Source organism: Ambystoma mexicanum, chromosome 5p, assembly GCF_040938575.1.
Source record: "Ambystoma mexicanum isolate Mex_15411 chromosome 5p, UKY_AmexF1_1, whole genome shotgun sequence".
Lineage (NCBI taxonomy): Eukaryota > Metazoa > Chordata > Amphibia > Caudata > Ambystomatidae > Ambystoma > Ambystoma mexicanum.
Window position 1 is genome coordinate 537,210,194 of NC_090930.1, and position 26,501 is coordinate 537,236,694.

Consider the following 26,501-nt stretch of genomic DNA (forward strand, 5'->3'; position numbering starts at 1 on the left):
CCCCTCCTTGCTCTGTTTTTAATTCTACTATTTGCACTCTTTGTCAACTTTCTCCTTGGTCTCTATTATTCCCTCTTTACACTCCCTCCATTAGATATCTTTTGAATCTCGTCATCTGTTTTGCTTTCTCTGTATTACTTTTAAATGTTTTTTTATAGACTTGCACCTCCCTGTCTCTGCTCTCTTGTTTCTTTGTATGTCCCTTCTCAGTCCCTTCGATCAGGGCCGGTGCTAGGCATGTGCAGCATGTGCGGCTGCACTTGGCCTCGCGCCTGCTAGGGCCCTGCAATGAGGGTGCTGTTGACTCACTCTTGTAGGCTGCAGCGTGGGCCGTGTGCTCTGAGTACTTGAGTTCACGGGTGGCACACGCTTCAGCCTGCATGATGAAGGGGAAGCTTGCCGGAATATCTTTTCCAAAAGCAGCTGTTCTCCCTGGAGGTTGAGTTGCCTTTTGTTTCTCAAGTGAGGCAACGTGTCACCTATGAACTTCCTGCTGTGACTCTGGAGAGACAAATGCTCCCACACATCCTTGTACCCTGCTCCCAGCCCCCAATAGGCGCTCAGGGCCTCATAAGCACTGCTGATCACTTTCTTTCTTAAAGCAGAGCGTTTAAAGTGGGTGCAATTTACTGTTGATGGCCTATTTAAGAGATCATTGTTGTGTTAAGAACTGCAAAGGGGCATTTGTATTTTGAAAGCACATGCAAAGAAGCAGTTAGCTGCCAAAAGTCAGTGCCTTCCTCGAGCACAATTAAACATATTGCACAAAACCGTTTGAGTTATTCGTCTTATTTCCACACGTTTATATTTACCAAGCCAAAAAGTGAAAGTGTTTAAGCAGAACGTAACATTTTCCTCACATTATATATGAAGCTTGCATGTGAGCCATGAATATTTTACCAAGAATGTGACAAGAGAAGTTGTCATCCTGGACACTGGAGGGTATATGTTCTCTGGTTCTGGCCCTGTACTGATTTTCAGGGCACATGTCGATACATGTGAGTGGACAACATCCGCCCACTTTTTTCAATGGGTGGACGCAACCCTGGTTCTGGGTTTTTGAGGCCAGCCTTAAAAAATGTTTGCTTGCTCAAGTGTTGCAAATTCTAGGACCAGCCCTGCCTTCGATCTCAATCTCTTTTTTTGTTAGCTGTTGGCTGTTTCTAGGTCGCCCTGTGCCCAATCCTGTTTGTTATCGTTCTTGCTCATAGCCCCTAAACTCTGGAATTCTCTCCCTCTCCACATAAGGTCTATTCCCCCTACTCCCTTTTTCACACACAACTCAAAACCAATCAACTTTCTAATATGTCTTAGTTTTTCTTTGTTTTGGTTTGTATGACAATTATTCATGTTAACTATTTATGTGAATTCCCACTGACCTTTTATGTTCAGCGCTTTGGCGAAAGCACCAAATAGATCCTCAAATACAAATACAAACACCACAAACACATGTTATCTCATTTTTTTCAAAGTAAGAACATGTGCACCTTTTCCTAGTCATGTATGATGTTGTTACACAAGCCAATTCGTCACACAGTAATATGAAATGGCAACATCTTTGCTAGAAATGGCATAGCTATTCTGGTGTTCTAAGCATCGTGGGTGATATCAATAGTTACATTCTTGGAGTTTTAATCCCATTAATCAGATTTCTTCAGAATCAGCATATTAACAGATTTCACCACTATAACAAAACATAAACATACACCCTGAAGCAGGCATCAGAGATACACTCTTCAAAAGAGTGCCTATAATGCGTATGTTGTGTGCCTTATTCGGTAAAACAAATAGGGCAACATAGTAGAAATGTAATGCATGGGGAAACAATGGTCAAAATTCGACTTCACCAATACATTTCTCTACGAAAAATTAAAGGCAAAGCGAATTAGGAGAGTGCGTTTACTTTTTAAAAGGCTACTGGAGCAGATATTACGCTTGATCAATATATAAGGTTAATGTGCTGGTGAAAATGTTCAGCGAAAAAGCCAAACAGTGCTGGCAGTTGTCAGACTACAATCTGCGCGGACAGTTGAAGCCGTACCCTTTCCATTAAGCAGCTGAACCAAATAGGCTTAGCAGTGTTTTATTTATTTTGTGCATTGCTCATGTAAAGGCTGCAGTTTATCAAAATGACGGCTAGATCCATCACCCTCTACCTGGAGCTGTAATAGGAGTATGCTCAGATCAACAAGTCCTTCCTTCAGAGTAAGTGAACTGTAAATTGTCCTTGACCATGCAGACAGACAAAAGCAACCTTCCCTGTTGATCTGCTGGGGTGTTCCATTTACTCTCTTTCTTTTGAGAAAAAAGATGTCAATGGCAATGCTTCTTTTTATATGCCACATTCTTCAAGCATTGCTCGCTGGCACTTTCTGGTTCAATAGCGTTGTGAGGCATATTCTGAAATACGCAGTAACAGGCCTCTGACGCATTTAGGTTATAGCCTTGAATTAATATTGGAGTTTAATGAAATTGGAATAAGGGCAGAACCAGGTCCAAACGAGGAATATAAATACAAATAGGAACCTGTACAGAATTGGTTAAAGCACTTCTGTGGTTATGGTCACATTTTAATGTCACAGTTGGGTCCATAAGTGGCTAGCACCATTTAAAGTCCCACAGACAAGTTTGATTTTAGATACAGAGTCAGGAAGTACTACTGGATGGATTTACATCTAAGTGCTCTGTTATTGAAAGCTTGGTCCAACTTAACATAGTTTTGTAATTCATTGAAAATCCATCCAGCTCACAGTTTAAAATCTGAAAGAGAAAGCTAAAATCGTCTGACATGTGGGTCCATTGATCCAGGTCTGATGACTCAAAATTGGAAATATGTCTGGCAATGTGGCTGGTGGATGCCAGGCTGACACCCATCCTTGGTCAGTCGTTCTGAGTCAGGGTTCATAGACAGCATTCATTCTACTAAAACGTTTGCAGGGTCATATAAAAGCCAGTGGATGCACTGCAGAGTAAGTGGGTGCCCCGAGTGCTCTCATGTGACAAAGAAATTGACACATTTCTCCTGGCTGTACATCCCAGGTGTTGGGGCTATTATCACTTTTACAAGCGTTTTCTTTGTTAGGAGGAAAAAAGGGGCTGGATGAACACCAATAGCGAACCAATGGGATCTTCAGGCCCGGCTACTTTTGCTAAGGGAAAGTCTTCTGCCCTGGTCACAGTTGCAGGAGGACATTACCACGGTATCACCATGCCTGGGGCATGGCTGAACGTTCAGCACAGTGATCTCATGTCGGACCCCTATGCTCTGCCCAGTAGACGGTGCCCCTGCACGGTCTGGATGGAGAGTCCCGTAGAAAAGGGGTCAGTTATGGTTTCATTAGTAATTTCAGTATTTCTTGCGACTTTGTGATATAGCCATGATTTGAAATCATCTGAGGTTTTTCAGTGAAAAATAATTGTTAAGGGGATGTTATGGTCGCGGTGCACAACTACAAACCCAAAGGAATTCACCTGTTATGTTTTTTAAAGCAACCATAATTCAGCCACTGCCATTGTAAAAAGGCAAAAACTAAGCTACACTTATCATAAAATCTCTTATTGTGCTAACTCCCTAGACAAATCGCATTTTCAAATCATATTTTATAGTTTTTTGGATTGTTTTTGTATTGTCCATTACATAAAATGAAGAATGATCCTAAACACTTTGGGCACAATGCTTGGTCCTTAGGTCTTCATTGACAATTCCTGCATGAAAAGTGGGTACCTGTCTGATGTCTAATTTGCCATATGTGACATCACAAGCAGTTCGTGCCAGTACCTGAGTGATCCTTGTTTTACAATGGAGGTGGTAGAGTTTTGATTACATCAGAAGCTACAATTTGTTCTTTTTTTGTTTAGTTGATAAGCACAGTAATCATAAATGACTCTTTTGCAAAGGCTTTTCAGTGACTTAGACATTTTTTTTAATTTACGGATGTTTCTGTATTCAACATTTTGGTCGAATAGAAATTGGTGCAATTTGTTTGTACCAAATTGTGTACTGAATTTACTTACCGCAAATAGTTAAATAGTGGGTTAGGATTACGTACATAGATAGAGGGCAAGGGGAGGTAGGTGAGGGGGACAGAGGAGGTCTCCCCACACATTTTGCCATAAAATATATATTTTTCCAAATGTGAACAATTTGTATTAAATTTGTATTCAACCAAAAAAATTCAGCCAAATAACATAAAACCTTTGTCACTTTACTGCTTGCAGGGCCTCACCCCAACCCCAGGACTCCATTTGTGACCATGCCCAGTGGCTCAGTTGACGAGGGCAGGGCCTTTGTCCTGGTTTCCTCAAAGCTGTTGACAGTTACAATAGCGTGCAGCCACTTTGCGCCCTTAAGTGGGCATGGCTTGCAGCTAATGGCAGCGGCCTTGCGCCTGGCTAGGCAACATTAGTGGCACATAAGCTCTATTGGTGTTGTGGGGGCACCACCAATTTTGCCTCTAAGCATTTTTCTTGCATGTGCACACATTGAATGCATGTGTACATACTTTTCAACTGTGTGCATCAGCGGTACGCAGCATGCCATCATGCAAGCCATCATACAGAGCAACCACTGTTCATGATTTTTCCTAGTATTCTGATAGGAGAGCTAGTGGATTCCTTGGGGATTTACATGGCAAAGGTAAGATTAGGAATTCCCTATGTGATTGTTATTGCTGTTAGAGTTCTATTATGTGGTTCTGTATGTTAGTACAGAGTGAAACTAAGATTGATTCCTAGCCCTATCCGAAATGTATCCCATAATACATTCTTCAAGAAAGAAGTAGGCCTCTCTTTGAAGTCTTCTTAGTGCCTTTTAATAAAGAGCTTATGAGACTGCACAGTGAATTGAGAACTCAGAGTTGTGATCTTTGATCACCCTGTAGGCTGGTCTGGGATAGCTCTGCCTTTATCCTCCCAAGGTTTATACATTGAATATGATTAAGTTAGGGTAATAGTACTGCTTGTTATTCACAGGACTGTGAAATAGCAATATCTGCAGTAGAAGTTATGATTCTTAGTATATATCTAGAGTTTTGTATGAAATTGATCTACATATATATGATTTTGTAAAGGCGTGACAGATGTTTGTGAGAATTGGGGATTCCCTTCCAAGATTTACTTTAAAATGTTGTGCACAATCGATATAAGGAGGTCTCCGGCTTCACTTAATAGGTTTGCAAGTGGAGAATGTGGGCACATATTTGTATTGGATCAGAAGAGATTGTAACTGAGGCATGCTACCACCAAAGATCTGGATCCAAAAGTTGGATCTGAACATGATGGAAGGTTCAGCTAAGCCTAGAAATGAAATATAGAGAGCAAGCACTCAAAAATAAGTAATTGTTTAACTGGCCGTACTTATTTAATGCTGAACAAAGAGATAAATCCTCAAAGCACATCTTCATTTAAAACTGAATTCTTTTGAAGTTCTTTCCATATTTGAACAGGGGAGCCTGTCAAATCAATTTGTGGGCTTATGTTCTTTACAATCATTTCCCACATATACATTTAGGCATCCTCGTGTGCAATTAAGATAGCAAAGCCCCAAGTAAAGTTGAAAGATTAACATGGCAATGCTAAAAGAGGATGTAGTGCTGTATTCTGCCACAGTATGGCACTGTCATGTACCAAACACAACATATTTGGTGCAGGAGAAAATTCCTCAAGTGTCCCTAAAAAAGGCTTGTGTTTCAGTCTATCTGTACAAGGTACTATGGGAAAAGGCGGAAAAAATGGTGAAATAGTCAGGATCGGGATAATTCTATGCAGAGCAGCAGGATCTTCACGGTGAACTCAGCCGTTCTCAGTAAGGTTAGCCATATTGAACTCTGGCTCTGATGGAGAGCAATACTCACGCATATGTATTCCTAACTGTTAGACAACTTTTAAAGCCATTAAGAACTGGATCTTAAATGCTACTCTCCTGAGAGATGAAAACATAAATATGTTTATAATAGGGCAATCCTGCAATTTCATTGCCCATAACCACCCTCTTGATATAACACTGCTGATGAACTGGGATGCAAACAAACCTCCATTAGGGGAATGTTGTTTCACAAAGGGCCTTTATCCGGAGAACAGAAGATTGAAATAGCCACAGAAGATTCCAACCTATCTCCAAAATACATATAACCATCCACATTATAATTTTACATTCATGCTACAAATTACTTTTATGTTTTGCCTAACAACATTACTTAACACCTACCTGATCTCTCAAACTACATGCTTTCAATTTACTCTGAATCAGTAGCCACAAATATATACTAGCAAACAACATACCAGCCGTAGAGGGATTTTGCACACACACTCCAGTAACCTAGCAAAATTTTAATTGGTTAGAGGTTTCTTTTTAAAAAATGGTCTCGTTTTAGGACATGGTATAAAAATTAAGTATGGTTGCAATTGGCATGTATAATGATTTATTTACATTATTTTGTGATCATTTTCTCAGAGCTTTCATTTTCTAATTGTATAAAATCTGGCTGATGATCTATGGGTCTCGTTGTTCTTCTGAACTCTTCTTTAAATTCTCAGAACCCCTCCGCCCCCAAAGTCATTCAAGTTTAATTTATTTAAAATGTACATACCCTTTCATCCAAATTAGGAACTCAATTTGGATGTACCTAAAAAATCACTTGCATTGCAGGCAAAACCTCAACAATCTATTTTCAAATTATAGTCTTTGTAAATAAAGCAATGACAGTCTAGGTAGTGATTGTAGCGCTCATGCGAGAATTATACATTCAGCTGAATTTCCCATTATTAGTCCTAACCAGGTTATCCGTATAATTCGTAGCCATATGGATTTTTTAAATTGCCAAACCTTGGCTCTAAACAGAACACTAGGCTTCATCTTCACTGTATCTGCTATTGTCAGTGGTTTTAGAGAATATCCATCATAGCGGATGCTAATTTAATTTGATTTGATTTTTTATATATTGTGCCATACGCCAAAGCGCTTTTACAAAAATAAAATGAAACGGTGCAAATCATGGGGAACAAAAGGAAAATCACAAATTAACAGATAAGCAAATTAGTTTTAATGTGTGAGTGGGATGCAGGGAAAGAAAGAAGAAATCAAAGAGGGAGAGGAAACGTGTTCCAGTAATTCGGAGCCCAGAGAGAAAGAGCAGACACAGAAATTAGTGTAAGTGGCATGAGGAACAGTAGGAAGAAAGAGAGATTGAGAGCAGGGGGAATGAGATGGGACAATGAAAGAAAGAAGAAAGGAAAGATAGTGAGGGGCAAGATCATGGAGGCATTTAAAGTAGAGACAGAAAAAGTTAAATAGTAAACGTGACTCAAAGGGAAGCAAATAAATCAAGGCAAGAGCCGGGGCAATAGAATTGCTAGAAGATGAAGAAAAGAGGAAAAGTATAGCTGAGTTTTAGATGGAGTGAGAGGGAGATAAATGGGCCACAAGAACGCCAAGGAGAAGGGAGGAACAGCAGAACAGATAACAGAAAATAAGGGAAGAAACAATAATTTAAGGAAAGAAAAGAGCCTGCCATTAGTTTTTAAAAAAGTTGAAACCGGCAGGAGAAAGAAAGAGCAGAAATATGACAGGAGAAAGAGACAGGAGAGTCAAGAATATTACCAAGAATCTGGCCCGAGTGAGAAATGGAGAGAGAGAGGTAGGTGGAAAAGAGAGGTGGAGGCAAAAGAGGGGGCACAGACAGTAATGGCAGGGAAAAAGAGAACTTCAGTCTTGCATATCTTTAGATGGAGGAAGTAGGTCGACATCCAAGACTGAATAGTGAGAAGGCAAAATGTAACAGTAGAGTGAATACATTAATAGAATCAGTAAAAAGGAAAGAAAGAGCTGTTTATCATCAGCGCAAAGATGATGGGAAAGACCAAAAGAGGAGATAAAAAAAGGCAAGAGGAATAGTTCAAAGAGAGGTAAGCATGGGGCCCAGGACGGATCCTTGAAGTACGCCATATTGAAGAAAAAAGATAGGAGAATTTTAGCCAGCCCAAGATACCAAGTAAGTCCGAGTAGAGGGATAGGACTGAAACCAATTTAGAACAGAACCACAGAGACAAAGAGCAGAAAGAAAAGGAAAGGAAAGAGTGATCAACTGTGTCAAAAGCAGCAGACAGATCGAGTAGAACCAGGAGAGATGATTGCCTAGATTGACAAGCAGATCAGAGTGAATAATGAACTAAGAGAATAGCAGTTTCCCTGGAATGGAGAAGGTGACAACTGGATGGATGGAGAGTTAGGAGGGAGGCAGTGTTAACATGAGTAGAAACTTAAAAGTAGACGATGCGCTTGAGAATTTTGGAGATACATGGTCAGAGACTGTTTTTAGAAGGGGAGAAGGGTAAAAGGGGGTTTCTTGAGTATAGGGAGAATAGAGGCATGTTTGAATGATGAAGAAAAGGTGGAAGACTGAAAATTAAAAAGTAGGGAAGATACGAAGAGAGGTAAGGGTATACTTTGGGAATAAGAGAGAAATGAAGAGGATGATAAGTAGAGTGTGTTGGGTGGGCTTTGGAAAGAAAGCAAGAGATGTCAGAAGCAGAAAGCGGATAAAAGGAGGACATAATGGGGCAATAGATGATTACAAGGTAAGGATCAGGGGTATAAGGAGAATTAATGTGATAGAGGACCTAGAATATGTGCCAAAAATGGGAGAAGAGAGAGTCAAGAAGACTGGTGTAAAAGTGTTGTTTAGAGAGAAGAAGAGCATCGTCATACTCAGAGTGGAGAGAGGAAATGTTAAGAAGATCCGATGGAGATCGAGGAAGGTTAGAGAGTCAGGAATATTAAGGCACAAAATTAATAGACGAGAGGAAAATGAGTCAACTGAATAGGATGAAAGAGCATCCAAAGAAAGAAGGGATGATGTTAATGAATACATAAATAAGGAAATGTTTAAAGACAGCAGGTCTCAACAGAGGAATATAGAAGAAGAGGTATGAGAGAAGGATGTGTGAGAGGGTTTAAAGGCTGCAAATTTTGCCATTAGAGAGTAGCCCTTGTGAATCAGAATTTATCTTGTGTCCCCATGATCGCTTATTATCATAGTACTAGTGTCAAAGCCTGTTTACATGGGCCAAAGTGCATAAGCAAAGTCATTTTCAGACTGTTAATATATTATGTGGTATATTTGATTGTAATTGATTGGGATTCAGAAGTTTATCTAGGTTTTCATTCACACAGTAGGACCACTACATATTTCCTTAGGCAACAGCTCCCTCTATCGGTGACAACAAGCGAAGCAGGCAGTCTCTACTGCGCAGGTCTACATCGGACAAACATACATCTGGCCTTTTATTATTTAGTAGAGGTAGACATATATTTGAACTATTATACTATTTAAAGCCTGTTCGCTCCAATAGACCATCTATCTGATGTACATTTCTTTTCCAAACACATCCCTTTATATTCCATATGATTAAAAACCAGGGATAAAATGCAACACAAGAGGTTATAATCACTTCTCAAAGTAGACCGTTTTGTGTTAACCTTACTTTTATTGATGTATGGTTATAAAAAGAAACAATCATCGTGAGAAAGCCATGGACAATGACACAGTTCTTTAATTGTATTCATAATCGCTCACATGAAACAGTGACAAAAGTGGTATCAAGATCTAAAAAAGTAGTGTGGAAACTGCTCTGATTTAATAATAATGTTCATTTTATTAATAATAGTTAAAGAAAGCGATTTGCTATTGTTGACATTCCTGATTCAATCCTATTTGGGCAAAGGGGAGGATTTTATTTCCTCAACCCATGCTCTGAGTTCAAATATAAGGACATATGCCAAGACTTTTCCAGAAACATCTCATTAAGCGATGTGTCTAAAATTAAATGCTACCTATCTGTTTCCCTTTTTATGTATCATATTAGGTGGCTTTTAGTCCATGAGTTCAGCATGTTTCCTAGTTGGCCGTATTGAACCAAAAATAGTTGTCGCAAATATTCCCAGAAGCCGGGAGTTTGCTTCAGACTCTAGTTGCATAAACCATCCGGGCAATCAGATCAGGGTGGCTTGAGTTCCCAAATTAATCATTTTATTTATTTGTACGTGGGCCTCAAAGACCAAATATTTTGAACCGGTTCCTTCAGCCTTGTATTCCTTGTGGCATCAAAGGTATTCTTAGTATATTATTCCAAATTTATTTTAGGAACAGTATTTGTGTGCTTCCACTGTGATTCCCAATTCCTGCATTTAGCAATTGCCCAAGAGTGGTCTTAGATTCAGATCAATAATCTCAATTATCTCATGCAACTTATCTTTTCTGTTTCTTATAATATATCGAACAAGTCTTATATTATTGTTTAGCTTTTTTCCCACATTCTTAATTGGGTTTTTGCTAGAATAAGATAATTTTTCTGAATATTTTGTTATTTGTTTCACAACCTCCTCTTACTTTCCTCAATAGCCTATCATCTACTCCCATTTGTAAACCAGTATAACTTTCTTTCCATTTAGTATACAGAACGATTCAAATGTGTCAACCAGTAGGTTCTCGAATAAATCTAGATGAACATGTAAATCAATAGGATCCACGTCATGTTTATAATTGTGAAGAGAACATACTTTTTGATCATTCCACATTCAAAGTATTTAATATTATCAGTACTTTTGACAAACATCAAATACAGTTACAGATAGTGTTTATTATCAAAATGCTCAGACCTATATCATTATTCGCTCACACATTACACAATCACATAGCCAGACCATAAATAAAGGGAAATGATTACCTTTAGATTGGCTTGTGACTTTTACATTTACTATACTATCAAGTGTAAAAAAAAACCTGACAGTATTCTCACTCCTGGACCCCTTGGTTCCTCTACACAGGTGGCCAGGGATCACTATTGGATCCTGACCCTGGGGACAGAGATGCTAGAGGAAATCACCTGTTTGGAGGGTCCTGAGGACTGGGAGTGGGGTGCGCTTGGGTGAGACATGGAATCCCCGTTTCCCTAATGACAATCAACCCAACCCTTCCCCAACGTTCTTAGCCTGGTATAAGCCAGCCACCCTCATTTCGCCACAATTGACTCTTTGCAGTACTGGGACTAAGAAGAGGCAACTAAGAGCAATGAAGACCATGCTCCACTCTAATACATGGATGAGGAAGGTGCCTGCTAAGAGCAGGGAAGGTCAAGCATGTCCCTTTAATTGTGGTCAGGCATAGCTGAACAATTATCCACACCTGCAGCCTGTCAACGGGATGCAGGTGTATGAAGGGATCCCTGCCCAGTGGGAAAGGGGAATGGCAGAAGAAGGTCCAGGATGCTGGTACCTGCAGTAGGGAACCCTATAGTGTGGCGTGGGAGCTGCAACTCCCTGGAGCAGATTGCAATGTGTGAAGAGAGCTGTGCAGGAAATGTGTCTCTTTCCTTTCTACTCAACGTGCTTGTTCTCCTGGGGTGGAAGGCCGCCTCAGGAGTATCTTAGCTGCAGGAACTGGAGCACCAACACTAAAGGAAGAAGGCCGGGTGATCCGTGCTGCAGCACAAACTCCTTAAGCAACCAGTGAGATTCTGATGATTGAGAAACCCGGTGCACACGTGTGTGAACTGAACATTTCCTGAATACTTTGTATCAGAGTGGTTAGGTGCATTGGATTAGCACGTTTTTGAAAGTCTCTGAATATTTCATTTGTCAATTATCAAACAATGGGGAAATACTTTGTATCAGAGTGGTGCAGTGTGGCAAGAAACACATTTTTGAAGTTCTCCGAACATTGAACTCTTCAATTAAATTGAAACTAACAACTCTGATCAGGAAGTTTGTATTTTGCACACTGCTTTTAAAGCCGTCTGTTAGTTAAGGGATATTGAGAAAATCAGAACTCTGCTGTTTCTAATTGAGACCAGAACTATATTTCCCTGCAGTATTTAGTCCTGCTGACTATTTGTTTGCATCCCAGGTGTGAGTGCGACTGCGCCGGCGCGAGAGAGACCAGCTGGTCTCGGCTGGACATGGCGGCTGGAGGGTTGGGAGCTCTCCCAGTTCCTTGGTGAGTTCCATTTCTCACACGTTTGAAGCATCTCTGTTAAGTGTTGTTATATCCATGAACACACCACAGGATTGTGATACTCGTAATCAATCCTTCTCCTCTTAAAAAATCCTATTGCTCAATACCAGATCTCTGGTAAAGCATTCCCTGGAGGAGGCAGACTACATCTTTGACTAAGACATATATATTTGTGCCCTCACGGAAACATGGTGGCACAGCGCGGCCGACCCATGAATCCTTCTGGCCACTCCCATTAACTATACTATTTGATATGTGAATAGGGAAAAAAAAGGAGGGGGAGGAGTGGCATTTATCTTTAAAAATCATTTGGACATCTGGGAATCGGATAAACTCAGAATTAAGGGTTGCAAAACCCTATGGCTTAAAGTAAGTACAGTCCCCTCCTCGACAATAAATATGCTCCTTCTTTATCGCCCTCCTATAGCTATGCCCAGTTGTGTGCAGGATTTGCTGAGCTGCATTCTTGCCCAATGCAAAGGTATGGCTAAATGGATAATTCTTGGAGCCTTTAACCGCTGAAAAGGGCATCAGGCTGATTCAAGTGTTATAGAACTTGAGAGATATTTATCTAAGGTTGGCTTTGTACAACCCAGGGATTAACACACCCATATTAAAGGCCACACTCTGGATTGGATTGCAGCTTATAATATACCTATATCTAACCTGAACATCCCCAGTGTCCATGGTCGGATCATTTTTTGTTGAATTTTCCAACACTTACTTGCCACCTCTGAAGAATAGGGATTCCAAGCACATCTGGGCAAGCTCTAGGAACTTGAAGAGTTGATCCCAGATAGAATAAAGGAACTGAAGATTTAGAATCCTGCGGGTAGAGAAAAGGAAAGATTTCTACCAATGGAAATCATCCTGTTACACTGAGGAGAAACAAAGATACATTACCTCAGCCAAGAACTATAGAATTGCATTAATTACTGTGAAAAAGACCATGTATAATGCCAGCATTAATAATGCCCAACAGGAATCGAAAGAGATTTTTAGAATCCTTAAAGAGCTTGAGAAACATCTCTCAAGAGGATAGTATTTTGAGAGATGCCGACTGGTGTACCAGTATTCAAAAAGCTGTGTAAGAGAAGTTAAAAATAGTTAAGAGCACCATTTATGAAAAGAATCTTTAGATCAGACTTCTCTACCGAGCTTCGACGCAAGCCCCTCTCACATGACCGACACAGATGCTTCCTGTGAAACTCCTCCTTTTAATTTTAGATTTGTCTCAGAAGCAGAGTTTAGATAAATTGTATCTAAGCTTAAACGCTTGGCCTGTAAAGGGGATACATTTCATGCCACGACAATTAAAGCCTGTTCTGAATCCCTCATAAGCTTTTGAACAAGAATTGTTAATGCATCTTTCAAAGAAGGGTGTGTCCACACGTGCTTGAAACAAGCATGGGTGACCCCACTTTTGAAAAAACAAGGTCTGAATCCTGTGATTCCCACCAATTACAGACCTATTATGAACTCCCAATTTCTTCTAAAAATGTTGGATAGAATTGCATACGAACAAGTTTTAGCTCATCTAGAGAATAATTATATCCTTAATAAATACCAATCATTCAGCATGGAATCCGCTCTTTTGGATCTTAAATCGAACATGTTAAGAAGAATCAATGAAGGACAAAATACAGTGCTTATGGCTTGGGAGTTGTCTGCTGTGTTTGATCTGGTGGATCACTCCATGCTCCCTCAAAGACTTTACAAAGTTGCTAACTTCAGTGACCATGCTTTAACCTGGATCAAATCTTTTTTGGTTAAAACAACGTTTAGGGTCTGTAGTAGTATGGCAGAAGCCTTGCCTGTTCCTTTGAAGTATTGTGTCCCGCAGGGGGCCTGTATATCACCTATTTTGAACAATATCTTTACAACTCTCCTCTTTACCCTGCTAGAAAAGAATGAGATCTGTTTTTCAAACTATGACGATGATACACAGTGCCTCATCACTCTGACAGGTAATTAAGTACCTGGAGTATGTGAAACGGATTAATAAGATCTATAGTATCTAGAATTTATGATCATAGGTTACAGCCATAGTCTACAAAATCTCAGCACTGACTATTCCCAATTCCTAATAGGAGACTGTGTAATCAAGATGAAATATAACATAAAGACCTTGGGGGTTACGTTTGATTAATTCCTCACAATGAACGCCCAGGTCAGTAGTCTTGTATCGACATCTGCCCATTATATAAGATTATTGTGCCATAGCCGTCCCTATCTTTCGCAATAATCTTGTGAAACTGTAGCAAGGGCCTCACTGGATCTAAGATTGACTATTGTGGCAGTCTCCTGGTAGGCACTGGTAAGAACGAGATAGCTAGACTCCAAATGATTCAGAATAGTACAGTAATGGCCATTCTAGGCCTCAAGAAATTTGATCATGTCACTGATGCTAGGAAAAGTCTGCATTGGCTCCCCAAAGAGGCAAGAATTGAATTTCGCCTGCTTACGGTCATTTAAATGCCTAGCCAGTCTATTCCCAGCCTATGTGGCAGACAACTTGAAGAGTACAAGAATTACCAGGAATTTGAGACCCAATAATCTCAAACTCTTAGAAGTCCCCATGACCAACCTTGTTTTTGTCAATAAATGTGCGTTTTGGGTAGCGGCCCCCAAAAAGTGGAATGCCTTGACCTTGGATCTCAGAAGTTTTGAGTCCCTTGGCATCTTTAAGAAAAAACTCAAAATGCATTTATTTGGCAGGAGATTCATCGCTTTTACTTGATAGTGTCCAGGTAAGGTTTGTCTTTGTCCTTCCCATCTGTGTTTAGAACCTCTGTCCTTGGCGCCCATATGCCTCTGAGCCGCTTGGTTGCGCCAGAAACAAATGATAAAATAAAGAAAAAATAAAATGAATATTTTGTATTCCCTTTGTTTGAACTATGTGATTTGGAACGTGGGGCAGAGATCCCTGAGTCCTAACCAGAAGTCTTTCTTTTCAAGGTTGTTTGCCCCGTGTTACTTGGAAAATGGGCAAGGGAACCCTGAGTCCTTTCCTTTCAAGGTGGTTTGAACTGTGTTACTTGGAATTTGGGGAAAAGGAATCCTGAGTCCTGACTTGGGGAAGGAAGCCCCGAGAGCCAAAAAATACTATTGCATCCTAAATCCAAGAAAGTAAATTCTGTGTGTGTAACTGGTTTATACTTGGGGAGGAAAGCTGAAAGGAAACTGTGAGCTGGAAGAAGTTCAGAACTTTGCGTTGAACACTGTTTTCTTTGTGGTTGCTGATATCCCTACACCTTGTATAGTTATAGTTGTGAGGGCAAGTATAGGGTTTGGACACAGACAGATTCTTAAGTTGAACTCTTTGACTCAGACTTTCCTTCGCTTAATGTAGGTAGGGAAATCCCACCTTAGCATAGGGCTAGTTAGGCCTCTTTCCAAACTGACATTTAAGTTAATAAAACTTGTTCTGAATTTGGAATCTGTTGTCTGTGCCCTTCATCATGATGCCTTCACACAGATAATCTTAGAACAAATATATAATTAATTCTTCAGAACAGAAACAATTGTTGGGTTTCAAATTGTGTCTCTCAACTGTAATTTAACTAATTAATAAACAATTAGATTGTGAAGAATCTTTTTTATTTTTTATTTAAATTATAGCTGAAGATAGTAGCCATAAACAAAGAAATGCCTTGATTATGCAAGTTAATGAACACGTATAGCCAACGCATGTTTTGAGCATTGCTCTTCCTTAGGGCTAAGGTGGAACAATTTAAACACACATTTTGATATTGTACATATTTTGCACACTGAAGGAATTCTTTAGAAATTGCATAACCACAAATAGTAAAGAAAACATTTGTTCTAATGTGCTAATCATAAGCAAATGAATTACCAAAAGCCAAAAGATTCATCCAATAATTGAAAGGATATGGTTGCCAAATGTTAAAAGACATTCCCAAATATCAATTCACATGCAATGGCAAACATTGTTTTCATATCAAGTGACAAAAGTAAACAAAATTTAAAAGAAATATCCAAACAAATGATTTCCAAGTGATGGAGAACAAATAACCTCCAGAAATTCATGTACATTTGCAAATATTATAACACAAAAAGGTCTGTTCCGACATCACAACAAAATTAACAACATCAGAGAAACAAATAATTTCAGATTAATAAAGTTTGAAGTGTTGTGTAAAGAATATAACATCATATCAACTCATATTCCCAAAAACATATTACATTCTGCATGGAGAACATGCAAAAATAAACCTTACAATTCATGCTTTAAATTCCTTGCGTTTGGTTATTACCACATGCTGCTGTGGGTTTTGTTACTCAAACCACAATAATGTGCATAAAGAATGCAATAAAAACACATGTATATGTGATGGTATTGGTACACATAGATGCATAGAATGCTAATATTGTTAGATGGGTACAATGTCCTTTCATCAACACCTGTTTTTACAACAGGTGTTTTACAGCAGTATTTTTGACGAAAATGTTTTAGCATTTTGTTGGTGGGTTGTGAAAGCGCATATAAAGGGTTGGGGGTGGGAATAAAACAAACAGGGAAATCATCAGGGGCTTAAGTAGCAAGGCTCCAAAAAGAATTTAAAAAAATTCCAAAGGTTTTTTTCAGCAAAAATTCCACAGAAGGACACCCATCGTAAAAACGGGTGTCAATGAAATGACATAGAACTGTTAGATGTGTCCTCATTCTGTTCTGGACATGCATTCTCTGTGTTGTAAAATAGAGCAATAGTTAGAAATGTATAAGTATTGAGATCACGCCAAGTGAGAGTGTATATTGTGCACATGGTGCGCTGTTGCATGCTAGGTATGAAAGATATGTGATACATTGTTGTGTCATACCTGAACCAGTCAAAACAGTTCATGCTGCAAGCCGTAATATAAAATTGCATTCAAATAAGAAATGGTGAGCAATCACGATGATGCTCTCCAACGTCAGAGATTAATGTAATTTTGTGCACGTATAGTAACTAAATGCTGTAACAAGAAGAACTAATACTTACAGATCTTAAGAGTGTGTCTGTTTGAATAAACAATGGTCTGTGTTCATGTATATTGAAAGCGCTAGCAGACCCCTGCACGAGCTAAAAAATCTTTGGCCATGAAATAATGTCTAATGTGTCTCTAGATATCAATACGAGCAGGGGAAGAAGGACAGAGATAGAATCCTACCTACATTGGGGAAACCTCGAAGTGAAGCAACAACTTCCACGTTAAGAAGCTTTGACTGCTGTGCAAACGCCAATTTGATTTGTATGCTCTAGTTTAATGAGACATAAAGAAAGGAATCGGCAGTCTGTTAAAAAACAACTGGTTGAAATACTGTCATTTTGGAATGGAAAAACAGTCTGTAGACCATACCATATTCTTAAGGATAACCCAATGCTTGGTTACTGAAACAATCGGGTTCAAACTCAGTTATATTATGCAGTCAAAATGAATTGAACTTTTCTAATGGTCTCATAGTGTGCGTGTTGGAAATACACATTAAACCATCTGCAAAGTAGGTAAATTTTAAATTGGAGTGTAAGGCTATTACAAATGTATAAAATGAACATGTTAATGCAAACATTAATCAAACTTTTAATGTTTTAAATGTTTCCTTTTTTATACTAGAGCATACATAATTAAGTATCCAATGTCAACCTTTGAATGACAGGTAACCATAAATAACCATGAATTGTTATTCTTGAAAATGTTTCATTTATGTGTGATAAATATATAAAATGAACATGCATGGATTAATCAGACTACTTGGGTTTTAAATATTTCCTTTTAGGAGTAAATCATACATAATTGAATAACCAGTGTCAATTTCTGAGTGACGAATAGTCACGAAAAATCAGGAATGATGGTTCATGTTGATGTGTAATTCTTGTATAATCATGAATAATATATAAAACATGGCATGTGCAATGCATTCCTCATAGGAATGTGTATTCAAATAGTATATTTGAAAGGGTAGAGTAAGGTGACTCATCTCAAATTCAAAGTTGAATGAGCTCTACTGTGAAATTCAATTTGTGTTAGATGGTAGTGAAGAGAGTCTATTACAAGTCAATGAATACATGCAGCTCTGTGTCCATTTTGAGCCCATGTTGAATCGCTTTGTGTTAAAATATGAGCATTGCCTCCTTTTGTCTCATTGCAGACTTTCTGTTGTCACATCTGAGTCCTCGAGTATATTCTTCATTCCAAAAAACAAATCTAGCTGACATCCTCACTCTGGTGTTCTTGAAGCCAGTGGTAGGCTGGTGGGTATTGAATATTGCTGATTCTTATGGCATAAAGATGTGCATGGATCCTGAATCTCAATTCTCTTGTGGTGCTTCCTTTGTAATATGTATTATAAACACAGGCAATGCAATATATGGGATGTGTAGATCTGCAATGAACAAACCCCTGTATTTGGATCAATTTGTTAGTATAGGTCTTGTACTAGTTGATTTTATTGCAAGCAAAATTACAGATATTGAACGTACCACATTAATAAAACCCAACAGCTTTTTTTTAACCCATTTCCTTTCAGGCCACTAGAGATGGAATTAAAAAACATGGGCTAATTAAATTGCCTAAAAAGTTAGCTTTTGTTCAAATAATAAAAGGTTTATCTTTGATAGCATTGTTGAGGTCTTTATCTAGACATAATATGTTCCAATGTTTTTTGAGTATGCTGAGAATGTCCCGAGTATGCACAGGATCTCTGATAATAAAACTAACCTCTTTATTTTGGTAGAACAAGACTTCATTTTGGGTGTTAAAAGTGTATTTCTGTCTGTCCATTCCGCTTGCTTTTAAGATGGCTATTTCAATATCATGTTTTTGTAATCTCCATTCTTGAATCTGTCTGAGATCGTACTAATCTCGTTTTCAAAATCCTCTCTATTGCTGTAATTGTGTCTTGCCCTCAACATCTCTCCTTTTGGGATATTTTTGATAACACTCATTTATGTCCACTCTCAGCATGTAAAACTGAATTCACGAGAGTATTCTAATGATAGGTTTTGGTAACAATACTGTTGTTGAATATACTGATCTCAAGATCCAAACAGGTAATTTAGTCGTGAAACATTCTAAATCATCAGTGTTCCCAGTCCAGATGATGAAAATTACATCTATAAATCTTTTCTAAACCGCCCGAACTCGGTGCCAATGCATGGATTTCAAATTCACCTATGAAAAGGTTGGCTAGCATGGGTGCGTATTTAGCTCCCATTGCTACTCCCTTGCTTTGAGAATAGTGCTATCCATTAAAAAGAAAATAATTGTTAGTGAGAGCAAATTCCAACATTGCCATGATCATTTCACTAAAACGATAATGTGAAGCCAATTTTTCTTTCATCCGAAATGTAACTGTTTCCAAGGCAAGTACGTATCTAATGGATGTGTACAGTGCCTTGACATCATAGGTCACCAAAAAATATCCTTTCTGTCAACCGACACCCTTTAATGTTTTTAGAGTCTCTGGTATATGATCTCAGTTTGAACACTCGTTCTCTTAAATGGGTATCATTGAATTCTGACAGTAGTTCTGTCACCTAACCAATGCCCGACATTATTGGTCTCATGTATGGAATGTTGGCATATTTATTATGGAATTTAGGCAACATATATATGCTAGGTATTCTGCCCATTGTGAATGTTAACAATTATTTTTCTTTCATTTAGTAAGCTTATTCATTCCTTTCAGAACCTTTTTACTAGGATCTGATTCAAGTGTGGAATAGCAACTCAGAGTCTTTAGATGTTCTTCAGCAGCACTTATGTAGTCCTTGATGTTCATGATTACTATGTTGCCTCCTTTATTGGCTCTCTTAATTACAAGGTCTTTATTTCTTTTTCTGTATTTAAGAGCATGACGTTCTTCTTTACTTAGATTATCTGAAAAACATTTCTGCTTTATTCATAAACATTCTAGGTCTTGAGTTACTAGGTCAAAAGGTATCAGCAAAATTATTTTCTGATCTCAGAGGCTTATATATGGACTTTTTCTTGAGTTCACTAGGACACAGCATATTGTTCTATATCTAAGTGTCCTAATAATGTGAGACCATCAATTTGTTGTCATTCTAGGGAAAGTAAAAGTTTAGTATGCTCTAATTCACTAAGAGTCATGACAGAAGGTTCAAAGGTGTCTCTCTGCTCTCTATTATGAAAATCTTTATTGTGAAAGAATTTCTTTTATTTCAGTTTCCTGGTGAATTTAAACAGACACGTCAGTGATATCAATGGGTTCCTTTGTTGGGAAAGTCAAGCCTTTATAAAGGAGAGATCTTTCAATTTTTTTAAGATTATATATAGATAGAATTAAAATTAAATCTGAATGATTATTAGTGCTATTTATCAATTTCGATTTCTTGACCTGGTGGTCATGATATGTGCTCTTTCTCTTCTTTGGCCTTTTGGTACTTCCCTTTCCTCTCTTCCCTCTTGTACGCGTATGAACATATTGTATTCCTGGACTGGAGGTCCCAAAAATGTTACCCTTTTTTATGGCAAAATCTCTGTTTTAAATAAAAAACACGTTTATGACATTTTATTTCTTCATAAATATGTGTCCTCTTAAAATTAGTAGGAGTTGGATTTCCTGAATTTGTTGCAGATGACTCATCTTAACTACTATTTTCATTACTCTCTACATCCAAGCTGACTGGAGAGATGGGTGGAGTCCTGATGGCTTGAGATATATGGTCATATTTATATTGAATAGTATACACCCTGCCTTCTCGATCATCACGCTTGTCTCTAAAAAATGTTTTACTTTTTTCGGTTTAACGTCATCTTGAATTTGTGATATATATTTGTTCAGTATATCATCATTTTTATTTTTAGCTTCTGGTAGGTCAATACTCTCACATCCTGATTCATGGAATTATTTGCGTGAAAAACGCAGATTTGCGCGTCTTTCTGCCTGAAAATTCATATACTTCAAACAGGGATTTTCAGGTAGAAAGGCGTGCAAATCTGCGTTTTTCACGCAAATAATTCCATGAATCAGGACCTCAATTTCTTCTCTAAGCAATGCTATCTGTTCCCTGATCCTTCTACGTACTTTATCTGCATGCTCAATAAGCATCTTGATCATTATGAGTGAACTGTTATTCAGATGGTGTTCCCATTTTGTACTTAATTCATCATTTTCTACATTGTCTACATTGGGGATTACACATAATGTAAGACACTTGGGGATCCTATCATGTTGCAAATATTTTTTCAAAGTAATTTTCTCCCAGAATGTACTGCTTTCTTTTTTCGGTTAATCTTTCAAGTTTGACACATTTCTGATGTAATCTTTCTGTGTGTGTGGGGGGGGGGTTACTAGTTCTAAAGGCATGTTGTGTGCTGCCTTTGAGAAGGAACAGGATCCTGGCATCCTTCCTACTGTCTTTATAATCTATCATATTTATCATGTTTGTTGTGAAAAGATAAATCCAGAAGACAGCAGGCTCAGTTAAATTTTCAATACAAATATTTCAAGAATAAAACATGGAGCCTGTGCTAAACACCTGGGAAAATGGATGAGCGGGATGAATTGCTGTTGCTTAAATGTCTGAAAGATGGGTATATTTAACTGGTATATCCCACCTTACACCACCATAGGCTTTATGTAATTTCCATGCTTCTTAAGTGTTTGAATTTCAGGTTTGAAACTTTTCAGGGCTACTACAACAGTTTGTAGGCTGTAAAATGCCTACCAATCAGGTAGCTAACAGATGAGAGGCACAAACTAGGTACCCATGTACGGTGGCCTATTATAGCATCTAAGTGTTAATGTTCAAGTCCCACATTAAATCTAGTAGCCAACTGTCACCTGGGCCCCTTTACAGCATATGGGATCAGAATGCACACATAGAGTGTCATTCTTAACGTATGTGTTTGATTTTGTCAACTGGTATTTTTTATTGCGTACACAAGTTGGTTGAAAATCTGTCATTCGTAGGTTTGGTGTCCGCCACATGAAGTGTGAAAGATACCCAGGGGTATGACAGCAGGCACAGTTCCTGTATAATTCATAGAAGCACGGTTGCCTGCCGAAAATAAAGTTATGAAACAAAATGTTCTGTATCTTTCAGGGCCTGGTGGTAGAAATCAATACCTAACCATCAAAGATAAAAGCAATCAATGTAATTTACTAGCCACAACAAGCACACATATTTCTAGTGCAACAATGCACTGGGAGCATCATCATTTAAATGGTTGAGCCAATAGATCCCATGTTCTGCTGGCAGCTAAACCTATACTGGAGAGACAGCCCAGAAGTCACTGCTTTCTCAAATTTCCTCATTGACAGTAACTGAACATATCACAGCTTGAAATCAACATGCTGCAAATGGAAAATCCTATATCTTATCATCTCCAATACTGGAAAGCCCAGGTCCAGGAAGCTTCATAGCCCCACTTTGTCTGACTACTTCTATGCCCCTTTCATGTTCGCTGTTGAAATGGTGAAATATACAAGTCAACCAGAAACCCAGTAAACCTACACAAGGAACATAAATAGAACCTACCTACCAATATTTGAGAGCATGGCAGGCACATTAAACAAAATCAAACACTTGTGGGGAAGGGGAATTAAGAGCATTCTCCCCTATTTTGATTCACTTTCACCTATGTCGATTTTAAACCAATTCAGAATATATTTCAGGCTTGAATGATACGATAATTAATTTTCACAGCAATATTTGATTAGAGGACTGGAATGTACTTGCTTTGTACACAAAGGTTTATTGTAGTGTCATCCCTTCCTAGTATCTTGTGGATGGAAGGGCATGGCATCAAGTGAAAAGATGACTGATAGCTCCTCTGGTGTGACTTAAACATATTGCAAATGAGTACCCGGCGAGGGTCAATGAGCTTGTTAAAAAGCAAACTCATCAGTCATCACCTGGGCCATAACTCCCCCAAAAGGCTCTGATGCTGCAGTGCCCTAGATTTCTTTGCCACGAGTAACCGCCATGGAAAGGGAGAAGGAACTAGGTGTAGTCCCTTTGCCCTTTCCATGGCAGCCGTTTTGTTTGTTTTCTATTTGTTCATTCATTTTAATGGCCGCCATGGAAAGGAAGAAAGGACCATGTGTAATCCCTTCTCCCTAATCCCTGGCAGCCTTTTTTCTTTGCTTTTCTTTATCAATTCGAGAAACGTTTTCAGTGCTGTTTCTCAACTCGAGAAACATTGCTCTTAGTACCCTGGTATGATGTGCCATCGTATTAATGGCAATAAAACCCTCAGAGGCGGGAATTTCCAGTAGGGTATTCTCCTCGTGGCTTCATTAAAGCCCTTGCTTCACTCGTGCTTCTAACTATGGCCCTGGGGGCATTACCAGAACGGTAACGCCCTCTCTCCTTCGGGTATATTGACTAAGTGGAATCAATTCAGAAAATCATAGGCTCAGACATTGTGGGGTATTAATCACATTCTGCCATTGAAAGTAATATATTAACAAAATTGCATCTGTAGGTTTTGTTTAGCTATAAAGCAGAAATAATCAACAAGCTGCTGAAAATCTTCAACATGTGACTGTCTTGCTAGACATCTTCTTATGGGTGTTCCAGACTGAAACAAGATATTTCCCATTCAAATGAGAGAACTTAATTTGGCCACACACAAAAAGAGGCAAGCCCTTTCTGAAACTACATACAAATACGATAGTGGTGTGGCTGTGCTGCTTGGCAGTCTGCTCACCTCTTTGTTTATCCACTTAAAGGGAAATAATAATTATCCTCTGAAGGAAATTATAAATCTGTGTTATTTTATCGGTTTTTATATTAGTAACTTGGGGGATGTGTTATAAATTAATTTGTATATGTTTATTGTGTCTTAATTCATTGTTGTGCTATGTCACTCAGCAGCAGCAGTCTGCCTTTCATTTCATTTCTTCTGAACATGCATCACTGTGCGTCACTCCAATCACCTCCCTCATGACATTTATGGGCCGGATGGACCATGGCGGGCTGGGGGCTTTGAAAGTGTGCCAAAATAAAGATGTAGGGCCGCCTCCTCGTACAGAAGTTGCTTTAGCACAGTGCTACTCCCATACTGAATTGACTGCACTGCCTCCCTCTGGGAGTTATGGCCTCCTGGTTTCAGGGTGACTTTACCACTGGAACAGGCCCCATCAGAACAAACTAATAAACCCAATGTGAAGAGGAAGTGGGTCATATTGGAAAGACCTATGCAATGTGTGGAACTGTTGAGGGGGATCCTGATTAATGCTAGATCTGCCGTAGCCCACAGTAATGACATTGATTCTTTGATAGTATTTGTATTTGTATTTATTAAGTTTATATAGCGCTTTACTCCAAAGCACTGCACATTTTAACACCAGTATACATATAACAATGACAAGTTAACAGTAACAGTAGAAGCAAATTACAATTTTGAATCAGACCAACAAAACAGTATGTAGAGCAATTAGACAGAAGAGAGGAGGGAGAGTAGTGCAGTAGAACTGGGAGGAAGAAGGAGGGATAGGTAGGAGGAGGGGGAGGAAAACGGAAGGGATAAATGGGTGAGAATGGGGAGGAGGGGGAAGTGGAGGGAGGTGATCATGGGGAAAGAGGAGGAGGGTGGGGGGTGGGAGTGAGAAGGGGGAGGGGTTTCAAGGAGGGGAATGGAGAAGGAGAGATTTAAGGGATGTGCGGAATGAGGAAAAGGTAGGAATAGAACCGATTGACAGAGGTAGGGAGTTCCAGTGCAGGGGGGCTAGGAGTTGGAAGGAGTGGAAACGGGAGGAGGCACATGGGTATGGAGGAACAGTGAGAAGGAAGTGGTCAGCTGAGCGAAGGGAGCGAGAGGGAGTGTAGAAAGAGAGAAGGGAAGAGAGATAAGGAGGGGCTATACCATGGAGAGGTTTGAAGACTAAGCAGAGAAAATGAAATTTAAGTTGGGAGTGAAAGGGAAGCCAGCCACGGGAGGAAAGGGAAGCAGAGATGGAGTCACGGGAGGTGAAGTGACAGAGGGTGCGGATGGTAGAATGGTAGATAGATTAGAGGGGGGCAAGATGAGACGTAGGTAGACCAAAGAGTAAGGAGGAGCAGTAAAAGAGGCAAGAGAAGATAAGGGAGGAGATTAAAGGTTTAGTAGCATGCAAAGTAAGAGAGGGGCGGACTTTGAGAATATTGAAGAGGTGGTAGCGACAGGCACGAGAGGTGAGAGAGATATGATGGGAAAACGTGAGAGAGGAGTCAAAGTGAATGCCTATGTTGCGAGCGTGGGCGGAGAAAGGAAGACTGACAAAGGTAGAGAGCTGTGAGTAGGCGAGGCGTTCGAGAAGTTGACTGAAATGGAGTTTTCGCCATCTTCAGGCCCGGATATTGTTCAGGTGTTGCCCTTGCAGTACAGTGTTCTACAGTTGGAAAGACCCTCACCTGGGGGCGGGGGTCGGGGGGCCTGGCCTTAACCTTTCTATCCTCGCTGATTGGCTCTGTCATTCGCTTAAATCACAACTTGCCCTGTGAATTATTTCTGGTGAGATTAAAACCTTCTCCTAGTCTTTCTATCCCCTTTTCAATAACGTATTTTCTCTGGACTACTGTAAACATGTGCTCCTGGGAGACTTTAAACTGTGGCCTAACAATCCCACTGATTTGTATGCCAAAAATGTAGTGGCTGTTCTTGCAGACTCATCTCTGTACTGGAGGAATCATCTCCCTTCTCATAAATTAGGGAATATGCTTGATTTAATGTTCTCCGAAATGAGTGTTCTATATACTTTTAGGCCTCTCCCTGTTTCATGGTCCAACCATTATTTGCTCCCCTTCTCTATTCCCCTTGGGCCACTGCGCCATGGCTCTGGGAAGACCTTTCAGTCCCGGCCTCATTAGGGCAAGATTAGTTCGACTTCTATTGTGAATGTTCTGCTTCCAATAATGCAGAAGGAGTCTGAAAAACAGGACCCATGAACTGCATTGGAGAATGTCATGACTGACACGGCCGATACCCTGGTCCCTATGAAATCATCCTTTAGTCAAGTGAAAATCTCTTCCTCAGGGTACTCTGCTATGCTACTCATAGGCTTCTCAAACAAGCCTGCCGTCGTGCTGAATACAATTGGCGCATTGCTCTTCTTCAATCGCCAAACAGACATATAAAACAGCATTGGTGGAGTACCAAGCTGCTGTTAAAGCTGCAAAAGATGAATTCTTTGGATATCTCATCTTGACAGCATCCAGCTCTGCCTGAGAATTATTCTGAGTGGCTAGGGGACTTTCCACTCCTGTGCACCCGTTGACTGATGCTCTGGACCACCAGCTCAATGTGACATTATTGGCGCTTTTTTTCGTTGAAAAGATTCTTAAGATTTTCCTATCCATTGGAACTGTCCTGCCTTTCCCTTTGAACTTGGGCCATTTCGCACAGACTATTATAGGGAGCCACCAGGAGAACCCTTTTCAGTTTGAAACACAGTAACCAATGGCATGGTCCAGACTGCTTTATTGAAACTTAGATCTGCTTCCCCCAAAGACCCAATTCCATTGCATGCCATCCAGGCTA